Raw genomic sequence first — 12,012 nt, forward strand, 5'->3', positions numbered from 1 at the left:
GAAGAGAATGTGAACATTCTGGGAAAAAAACACATTAAAAATGACTGTAAAAATGTTCAGGGAGAAGAAGGAAAATACAGAGAAAGGATTTAAGGAAAACAATGAATGAGCAATATGAGAGTGTAAGTAAATAGAGACAGAAATTTGAAAACAGAACCATATGGAACTATGGGAGTTGAAGATCACAATAACTGAAATGAAAAATGCCCAGGAGAGTTTCAAGAGGAAATTGGAGCTGGCAGAAGAATGAATGAGTGAACACAAAGGCAAGACAATTAAAATGAGTCAGTTGGAGGAGCAGAAAGAAAAAAAATATTAAAAGTGAAAATAGCCTAAGACACCTGTTGGACAGCATCACATGGACCAATATATGCATTATGAGAGTCCCAGAAGGAGAAGAAAGAGAGAAAGGGGCAGAGGGTCAGGAAAAGAAATGTCAGAAAAGTTCCCAAACTTAGCAAAAGACTTGAATATGCACATCCATGAAGCTCAGAGAACACAAAATAGGATAAATATGAAGAAAAATACACCCCATCACATATTAGTCACACTATCAAATTCAAAGGACAAGGAGAGAGTTCTGGAAGCTGTAAGAAAAAAGCAACATGCTATGTACAAGGAAGTCCCAACTAGACTGAGTGCCAATTTCTCATCAGAATCCATGGAGGCAAGAAGGCAGAGAGTTGAAATACTTAAAGTGTTGAAAGAAAACAACAGGCAGCCATGATTTTATATTTGGCAAGGCTCTTTTAAAAATGAGCGAGAGATTAAGACATTCTCAGATAAACGAAATCTGAGTGATTTCATTACTACTAGACCTGCCCTACAAGCAATGCTAAAGGGAGTTCTTCAGGCTGGAATGAAAGGACAATAGATAGTGGTTCAAAGCATCATAAAGAAATAAAGACCTAAGGTAAAGGTAAATATTTGAGAATTATAAATGCCAATATTATCGTATTTTTTGGTATGTATTTTTTGGTATGTAATTCCACTTCTTACTTCCTACAGGTGCTAAAGTGCAAATACATAAAAAGTAATGATAAATCTACAGTTTTTGACATACAACATACAAAGATATAAATGGTAAGAAGTAGAGAAAATGGTGAGGGAACAGGGTGCATAGGAAAAATATCTGTGCATACTACTGAAGTTAAGTTAGTACCAAACCACATATGATTGTTATATATTTAGGGTGTTAAATTTTAACCCCATGGTAACTACAAGTAAAATAGATGAAAAATATATTCAGGTAGAAATGAGAAGGCACTCAATATGGTACAACACAAAAAAGCAAATAAATATAAAGGTAGATAAAAGAAGTGAGGGACAAAAAAGTTATGACAGAAGAAAGTCCTATATTATCAGTAGTGACTTTAAATATAAATGGACTAAACATGCCAGTCAAGAGGCAGACATTTGCAGAATGGATAAAAAAGCATTAGCCAACTATATGCTGTCTGCAAGAGATGCACCTTAAAGTCAAAGAAACAAGTAGGTTGAGTGAGAAAGGACAGAAAAAAATACACCATGGAAATAGTAACCAAAAGAGAGCTGGGGTGGATATAATACACTTTAAGTCAAAAACTGTTAAGAGGTACAAAGACGGTCATTATATAATGACAATGTGAACAATTCAACAGGAAGATATAACAATTATAAATATATATGCACCTAAGAACAGAGCCCCAAAATATATGAAGAAATTACTTAGATATTTGAAGGGAGAAAAAAACAGTTCTACATTAATAGTAGGAGTCTTTAACACACCACTCAATAAAGGATAGGACATCTAGTAAGAAGATCAATAATGAAGTAGAGGGCTAGAATGATACACTATACCTACTAGAACCAATAGACATAGAATAGCACTGCACCCAACAAAAACAGAATACACATTCTTCTCAAGTGCACATAGATCATTCTCCAGGATAGACCATATGTTGGGTAAAAAAGCAAGTTTCAATAAATTAAAAAATATTAGAATCATACAATGCATATTCTCTGACCACAAAAGAATAAAGAAATCAATAACAGAGGGAGAAATGGAAAGTCACAAATATGTGGAAATTAAACAACATACTCTTTAAAAATGAATGAGTTAAAGAGGAAATCACTACCAAAATTAGGAAATATTTTGAGGAGAATGAAAATGAAAATACAACATACCAAATATTATGGGATGCAGTGAAAGCAGTGCTGAGAGGGAAATAGATACCTCTAAATGCTTACATTAAAAAAGAAGAAAGACATTAAATCAGGGACCTAACCTCATAACTGGAAGAACCAGAAAAAGAAGAGCAAATGAAATTCAAAGCAAGCAGAAAGAAGGAAATAACAAAGATTAGAGATAAACAAAACAGAGAACAACAAAAAAAAATAGAAAAAAGCATCAATCAGAAAAAGCATTTGACAAAATCCAGCATCCTTTCTTAATAAAATCACTTTGAAAGATCCTCAACATGATAAAGGGTATATATGAAAAACCCACAGCTAATAAGGTACACAATGGTGAAAGACTGAAAGCTTTCCCTTTAAGATCAGGAACAAGACAAGGACATCCACTGTCACCACTCTTATTCAACATCATACTAGAAGTCCTCACTAGAGCAATTAGGCAAGAAAAAGAAATAAACTGCCTTCAAGTAGGAAAGGAAGAAGTAAAACTTTCACCATTTGCAGATGACATAAGCCTATGCTTTAAAGTCCTGAAAAACCTATGACAAAGCTACTAGAGCTAATAAATGAGTTCAGTAAAGTGGCAGGATACAATATCAACATGAAAAAAATGGTAGTATTTCTATATACTAGTAATGAGCATTCTCAGGAGGAAATCAAGAAAAAATCCCATTTACAACAGAAACTAAAATATTCAGATATCTGGGAATAAATTAAACCAAGGAAAGACCTGTAGTCAGGAAACTACAAAAAAATTGCTAAAAGAAATCAAAGAAAAACTAAAGAAGTGAGAGGACATTCAATGTTCATAGATTGGAAGATTAACTATAGTTAAGATGTCAATTCTACGCAAATCAATTTACAGATTCAACACAATCTCAATGAACATTCCAAAGGCCTACTATGAAGAAATAGAAAAGCAAATCATCAAATTTATCTGGAAGGGCAAGGGGCCCAGAATAGCCAAAAACACGCTGAAATTGAAGAAAAAAGTTGGAGGATTCACACTTCCTGACTTTAAAACATATTACACTGATACAGTGGTCAAAATATAAAGACAAACATACTGGCCAATGGAACCAAATTGAGAGTTCAGAAATAGACCTGCACATTTATGGGCAATTGATTTTTGACAAAACATCCAAGTCCACTCAACTTGGACAGAACAGTCTTTTCAACAATTGGTGCTGGACATTCATATGCAAGAAAAAAGAAACAAGACCCCTATCTCACACATTATACCAAAATTAACTCAAAATGGGACAAAGACCTAAATACAAAAGACAGGACTGTAAAACTCCTATGATGAAATGTATGGAAACAACTTCAAGATCTTGTGGTAGGCAGAGGTTTATTAGATTTGACACCCAAAGCACAAGCAATGAAAGAAAAAATAGATAAATGGGACCTCCTAAAAACTGAAGACTTTTGTGCATCAATGGACTTTGTCAAAAGGGTGAAAAGGCAGCCTACTTAATGGGAGAAAATATTTGGAAACCACATATCTGATATAGGTTTAATATCCAGAATATATAAATAAATCCTACAACTCAACAATAAAAAGACAACCCAATTAAAAATGGGTAAGCTACTTGAACAGACATTTTTCCAAAGAGGAAATACAAATGGCTAAAAAGCACAAGAAAAGATACTCAACATCACTAGCTATCAGGAAAATGCAAATCAAAACCACAGTAAGGTATCACTTCACACCTACTAGAATGGCCATTACTAAACAAATAGAAAACTACAAGTGTAGGAGAGGATGTGGAGAAATAGGAACACTTATTCATTGTTGGTGGGACCATAAAATGATACAACCACTGTGGAAGACAGTTTGGCTCTTCCTCAGGAAGCTAAGTATAGAATTGACACATGACCCAGCAATCCTGTTACTAGATATATACTCAAAAGAACTGAAAGGAGGGATGAAAACAGACATTTGCATACCGATCTTCACTGTGGCATTATTCACAATTGCCAAAGGATGGAAACAACCCTACTGCCCATCAACTGATGAGTGGATAAGCAAAATGTGGTATATACATACAATGGACTATTATTCAGCAGCAAGAAGGAATGAAGTCCTGAAGTATGCAACAACATTAATGAACCTTGAGGACATTATGATGAGTGAAATAAGTCAGGTGCAATAAGACAAATATTGTATGATCTCACTAGTATGAGCTAATTATAAGTAAACTCAGAGTTAAAATCTAGAATGTAGGTGTGTCAGTTTGAATGTATTATGTTCCTCCAAATGCCATTATCTTTGATGTAATCTTGTGTGGGCAGACCTATCAGTGTTAATTAGATTGTAATTCTCTGAGTGTTTCCATGGAGATGTGCCCCACCCAACTGTGAGTGATGACTCTGACTGGATAATTTCCATGGAGGTGTTGGCCCGCCCATTCAGGGTGGGTCTAAATTAAATCACTGGAGCCATATAAATGAGCTGACAAACAGAAGGAACTCAGTGTAGCTGAGAGCAACATTTTTAAGAGGAGCTACAGCCAAGAGGGACAGTTTGAAGAATGCATGGAAGCTGAGACAGTAGCTGCAGATGAAAGACAGTTTGAAGATGGTCGTTGAAAGCAGACTCTTTCTCCAGAGAAGCCAAGAGAGGACAAACACCCCAAGAGCAACTGAGAGTGACATTTCAAAGAGGAGCTGTGGCCTAGAGAGGAATATTCTGGGAGAAAGCCATTTTGAAACGCAACTTGGAGCAAGCAGATACCAGGCACGTGCCTTCCCAGCTAAGAGAGGTTTTGCGAACACCATTGGCCATCCTCCAGTGAAGACACCCAATTGTTGATATGTTACCTTGGACACTTTATGGCCTTAAGACTGTAACTGTGTAACCAAATAAACCCCCTTTTATAAAAGCCAATCCATTTCTGGTGTTTTGCATTCCAGCAGAATTAGCAAACTAGAACAATAGGTTACCAGGAAACAGAATGAGGGTAGACAATAGAGAGTAGATGCTTAATGTTCACAGAATTATCAACTAGGTGAATTTACCTGTTTGGAAATGGATAGAGGTGATGGTAGCATATTACATTGAATGTAACTAACAGCATTGAATTATGCACGTGATTGTGGTTGAAGAGGAAACTTAGAGTCATGTATGTCATGGAAGTAAAGTTAGAGGATAAAACATGGAACTGAATAACACAGTGAAACTTGTGGTGGGCAACGACTGTGATTAATACTTCAAATATAAATGTTTTCTTTCATGAACTAGAACAAATATGTGTCTTACTACAAGGAGTTAATAATAGAGTGGCATATGGGAAAAATACGCCTATTGCAAACTATGGACTATAGTTAACAGTAATATTTTAAAACTTTTTCATCAACAGTAACAAATGTACCACACCAATGCTAAGGGTCAACAATGGGGGAGGGTGGATAAGGGGTATGGGATGTTTTGAGGTTTTTTTTTGGAGTTATGAAAATGTTCTAAAATTGTGGTGATGAATGCACAACTATGAGATGATACTGTGAACCACTGATGGTATATTTTGGATAGAATGTAATGTATATGAATATATTTCAATAAAACTGCTTAAAAATGAAATAGAAAAGAGAAAAAGGAGTGAGAATCAACAAAATCAAATGTTGGTTCTTTGAAAGAATCAATAAAAATGAAAAATCTTTAGCCAGACTGACAAAGAAAAAAAGAGAAGAGAAACGTAATGAAAATCAGGAAAAAGGGGGGGACAATACTACCAACCCCACAGAAATAAAAAGAAATAAAAAGGAATATAAGAGGATACTTTTATCAGTTGTATGTTGTGCTGGCTTGGATGTATTATGTCCCCCAAAATGCCATGTTCTTTAATGCAATCTTGTGGGGGCAGATGTGTTAGTGTTGATTAGGTTGGAATCTTTGGATTACATTGTTTCCATGGAGATGTGACCCACCCAGCTGTGTGTAATGCCTTTGATTAGATTATTTCCATGGAGGTTTTGCCCTATCCATTCAATATGGATCTTGATTAATTTACCAGAGCACTATAAGAGCTCAAACAGAAGGAGCTCAGTGCTGCGGCTGAGATAGACATTTTGGAGATGGCCGTTGAAAGTAAGACTTTTGTTAGTCCAGATTTTGCCTGGGAGAAACTAAGATAATGCCCCCAGATGCCAAGAGAAATGTCCTTGGAGAAAGCCATCTTGAAACACAACCTGGGAGCAAGCAGACACCAGCCAGTGCCTTCCAAGCTAACAGAGGGTTTCCAGATGCCAATGGCCTTTCTGCAGTGAAGGTATACTCATGTTTATGCCTTGGTTTGGGCATTTTTATGGCTGTAGAACTGTAAATTTCCAACCAAATAAACCCCCTTTATAAAAGCCAATCCATTTCTGGTATTTTGCACAATGGCTGCATTAGCAAACTGGAACATATGCCAATAAATTAGATAACCTAGATGAAATGGACAAATTCTTAGTAACACACAACTACCTACATTGACTCCAGAGGAAATAGAAGATATCAACAAACCAATAACAGGTAAAGAGGTTCTATCAGTAATCAAACCCCCCCCCCCAAAAAAATGCCCAGGTTCAGATGGCTTCACAGGGGAATTCTACCAAATAATCTAAGAAGACTTAGCTCCAATTCTGCTCAAACTCTTCCAAAAAATTGAATGGGAGGGAAAACTACCTACAGCATTCTACAAGGCCAATTTCTCCTTCATACCAAAGCCAAATAAAGATACCACAAGAAAAGAAATCTACAGACCATTATCTCTTAAGAATATACATGCAAAGAATCCTCAACAAAATACTAGCAAACTGAATCCAACAACTTATTAAAAAGAATTACACACCATGAACAACTGGTATTTATCCCTGGCATGCAAGGTTGGTTCACCATAAGAAAATCAATTAATGCAATATATCAATTAACAGAATGAAAGAAAAAGACCACATGATCATTTCAATTGATGTAGAAAAGGAATTTGATAAAACACACCACCCTTTCTTGATAAAAACACTTAGAACACTAGGAATAGAAGGAAACTTCCTCAACATAATAAATGGCATATATGAAAAGCCCAGAGCTAACATCCTACTTAATGTTGAAATATTGAAAGTTTTCCAAGATCAGTAATAAGATAAGGATGCCCACCATCACCATTATTATTCAATATTATATTAGAAGTTCTTCCCTGAGCAATTCAGCAAGAAAAAAAAACTTAAAGACAACCAAATTGGAAAGGAAGAAGTAAAACATTCCCTTGGTGCGGATTGATAAGATCCTATAAAAGAAAATCCTGGGAAAAAAAAACAACAAAAAAAACTCTTACAGCTAGTAAATGAATTCAACAAAGTGGTGGAGTACAACATCAACACTCAAAAATCTGTAGGGTTTCTATACACAAGCAATGAACAATTGGAAGAAGAAATCGGGAAAAAACCTCCATTCACAATAGAAACTAAAAGAATCAAATATCTAGGGATAAATCTAACTAAGGGTGAAAAAGAATAGTACAGAGGAAACCAGAAAACTTTGCTAAAATAAATTAAAGAAGACCTAAATAAATGGAAGGACATTCCATGTTCACAGATTGGAAGATTAAATATCATTAAGATGTCAATATTACCCAAAGAAATTTATAGATTCAATGTAGTCCAATCAAAATTTCAACAATCTTATTTGCAGAAATGGAAAAGCCAATAATCAAATTTGTATGGAAATGTAAGGAGCTCTGAGTAGCATTCTTTCTGCCCCCTTCTCTGTTTCTTCTCCTTCTAGTACTCCCATAATGTATATAATGGTAAGCTTGATGATGTCTCAGAGTTGTCTTGGGCTTTTTACACATTTTTGTATTTCTTTTTCCTTTCTGCCACTCAGCCTCACTCATTTAAAGTGCCTGATTTTCGAGTTCACTGATTTTTTCTTCTATCTGCTCCAATCTGCTCTTGAAATCCTCCTGGGAATTTCTCATTTCAATTACTGTGGTTTTCAATTCCAGTATTTCTGTTTGGTTCCTTTTAAAAATTTCTGTTTTCTAAAATTCTTGTTGTTCATTCATTGTTTTTCTTATATCCTTTAGCTCTTTGTGTTTTACTTCATCTCCATGAGCATTTGAAAGATCATTTTCTAAAAGACTTTCTTCTTTATTTTTGAAGTCTGGTCTTTGTTGGTGTTTTCTGTATTTTTTCTTCTTCCTTTGCATGGGCTATCATTTTCTGTTTCTTTGTTTTTCATATACTCTTTTCTTGCACACTGTCTATTTTAATATTTTAAACTGTTAACTCTAGAATTTCTTCCTTGAAGTGTCTGTTTCTTGATTTTGTAACTGGCTGGTGATAAAACAAAATTTACTTGAGCTTCAGCCCTCCCATCAGGAAATTCTTCCAAAGGCAATGCAGTGTGCAGTGTCCTCCCTGTCTTTCCTGGACATGTGTTTTTGTCCTGGGCTTGGGCTTGTTAGTTCTTTTGGAATTCCTCTGTTTCCAGGGGTTTCAATGTCCCCTCCATTTCCCAGGAGACAGACTTCCCTCTCTAAGGCATTTAAAGCAAGCAAGCTTTTGTCCGGTATTGTTTGCCTCTATAGTTTCTCAACTTCCTTTCATTGTCTCAAGCTGCTTTTGACCAGAGGGCAAATACTAGGAGGAAGGGCACGACAGAGAGGAGTTTCCCAAGTCAGTCTTTCCCAGCCAAACCAGGGCCAGGGATCCATGAAGAGGCTGCAGACTGGCTCCAAAGTGCCCTGGGGAGGGAGTCAGGAAGGTCACCAAGATCTTCTTCCATGGCTCCCCAATGCCAAGCTTTCTTGGCCTGCCTAGCAAATGCAGCCCCCCAGACAACCACCTCCTGCAGCCCTGAGGAAGACCAATGTCTCCAAGTCTCCTGAGTCCCTGCCTTTGTCTGGGGCATGTTGAAACAATGGCTGCCCTCCAAGTTGGGCCCAAGTGATCCAAAGTAACTAATCAGAAGCCATGATCTGTGATCAGCTATGCCCACCCCTGGTCTTGAGGAAGACGTGCCACCCCTGGTCTTGGGAAAGAGGATATTTATGTCTCATTTTGTCACCACTGAGTTAGCCTGGGGATGCACCCCACTGTAGCCTTCCACAAGAGTGGGGGATGGGCTCCAGTACCCACCATGTGAAGACAGCAATTTACTGGTCTTTATCATAATTTACCAGCCTCATCTTCCCTCTCTTCACGGGATTATGTATGGTGTTCTACTGGCCTCCAGAGTTTCAAAATATTTGTTTCAGACAGTTCTTGCCTAAATAATAATTATTCTGGTGGAAGGACTTTACCCTGGAGCTTCCTACTGCACCATCTTCCCACAGTTCTTTCCCGCACATCACCTCTTTTTCATTGCAGATTTTTGTTGAGAAAAAAAAAGTCTTGTGTTCTGTTCAGTTTCCCATAGTCTGGATTTTCCTGAATGCAACATTTTGGTGTCCTTTATCATATTCTTTGTCCCTCTGTATTTCTTTAAATTGTTAGAGATAAAAGCTTGATCCAATAAGGTTTTTTGTTTGTTTTGTTATTGTTGCTGTTGCTGTTGTTGCAATACCACTCCATAAGTGGTGATGTGTACTTCCATTAGGAAGTACCTATTATGTGGTTATATCCCTTAGTGCTAATGTTGGCAGTCATTAATAACCATCTGTTCTATCCATTAATCCACTAGGGGGTTCATGAGCTCACCCCTTTAAACTCCACAAAACCCTGTTAAAGTATCAAACACACTGTCACCCAAACCCCTGCCTTTTATAAGCATTTGAGTAGCAGTATCCAATGGTGATTTTTTTTTTTTGTAACTTTATTGCCAATTCAGACCATGGACTATCAGTGCCATCTTGATCATTGCAAATGCAGTTATTAGTGCCTTTGAATCTAATAAGATTAGAGAACTAATTCCCAAAACACCAGGACCAACTCAGAAATCTCATCATTAATATTCTGTTTCTCAAGAACCACTCTCGGTACCAAATCTGCATTAGTAGGGTTCTCCAAAGAAACAGAACAGATTATGTATATATACATAATGTAAATATTCTGAGATTTCTTATAGGAATTTGCTAGTGTGGATGTGGGGATTGGCAAATCTGAATTCTGTAGGGCAGGCTGCAAGCTGGAAACTCCAATGAAGGTTTCAGTGAAGTCCCCAGGAGAAGCTGGTTGGCTGAAGTTGAGATAGAAATTCTTCTTTCTGACTCCTGAAATCATCAGTTTTCCCTTTAAGGTCTTCTACTGGTTGGATGAGACTACTCTTATCACTGAAGGCAATATCCTTTGTTGATTATAGATGTAATCAGCCATAGATGCAATCAACTGACTAATGATTTAAATCATTGAAATATCCTCACAGTAACAATCAGGCCAGTGCTTGTTTGATCAAACAACTGGACACCATAACCAGCCAAGTTGGCACATGGGGATTCTATAAAATTTAAAAAGATGATTTCTATTAATATAAAGGAGATTACTGGTGACACAGTCATGGGACATCAAGTCTCACTGGACATAACCATTAGTGCTATCCACCTCATGAATGTCCCCATGGTCCTCACCCCACTGTACCTACAGCTCCCAGTGGTGAGGATGGATGTCTTCTTGGGTCACTTGTTTAATTGGAATAAGGCAAAAACTTTGGCACTCTTGGGGGCCTTCCAAGATGGGATCCGGTAGATTTGCTACTACCAGTTAAAATAGTCAATACTTCCTGTTTTAGTTTCCTAGGCTGCTGCAAGCAGGTACCATAAAATGGTTTGTGTGATAATGGGAATTTACTAGCTTACAGTTTTGAGGCAGAGAAAATGTCTAAATCAGGGCACCATCAAGGCCCTACTTTCTTCCTGAAGACTAGCTGCCAGCAATCCTTGACTCCTCTGCCACATGGCAAGGTACTTGGCATCATCTGCTGGTCTCTCCCTTCTCTTCTGGGTTTCATTACTTTCAACTTCTTGCTTTCATGGTTTCTCTTCTCTCTCTGTATTCATCCTGTTTATAACAGACTCCGTAAAAAGATTAAGACCCACTCTGGGCCACGTCTTAACTGAAGTAACCTCATGAAAATCTACGTACAATTGGTTTACACTTATAGGAATGAATTAACTTTAAGAACATGATTTCCTGGGGTACATACTTATCCAAAATGCCACATTTCCCAATACCATTTGTAACAAATTGCAGAAGGCCTTTGCCTTGTTATCCAGGATCTCTAAAATTAGGGGTTATTGTTACCACAATCTTCCCATTAATAGCCCAGTATAAAGGCTGGTGCTTAAGGTGGATATAAATGAATGGAGACTCATTATTATCATAACCTAAATGCTGTGATCCCACCTATCAAGGCCCTCATTCCAAACATTATTGAAATGACAGATGACATCCAACATGCCTCCAGCAAATATATTGCTGACATTGATCTAACCAACATGTTTTACTTGGTCTCCATTTCTGCAACCTCTCAGCCTCAATTTACCTTCACCTTTGACAGAACCCAGTACACCTTTACCCACTTTACCTCAACAGTCCAATGGTGGCTCATAATTTATGCTGGCAAGAACTCAACCAGATCCACCTGGAGCTGGCATTATATTAATGATATTCTTTTAAGGTCTGACTCACTGCAGCAAGACTTGATCACCCTAATTGCCAGTTTTCCAAGTAGTGGTTGGGTTATTGCCTCCCATAAAGTTCAGGGCCCCTGCACTTTAGTTAAATTCCTGGGTGTTGTTTGGTTCTCCAAGGGTAGACAGATTCTTGATGCAGTCAAACAGCTCTTCCTCTTATAAATTCCCCAGAAACTCAAGTGTTCTGGTGAAAATGCATACTACATCTCTTACTGTTCTTGGAGCCAAC

Source organism: Choloepus didactylus, chromosome X (genome assembly GCF_015220235.1).
Source record: "Choloepus didactylus isolate mChoDid1 chromosome X, mChoDid1.pri, whole genome shotgun sequence".
NCBI lineage: Eukaryota > Metazoa > Chordata > Mammalia > Pilosa > Megalonychidae > Choloepus > Choloepus didactylus.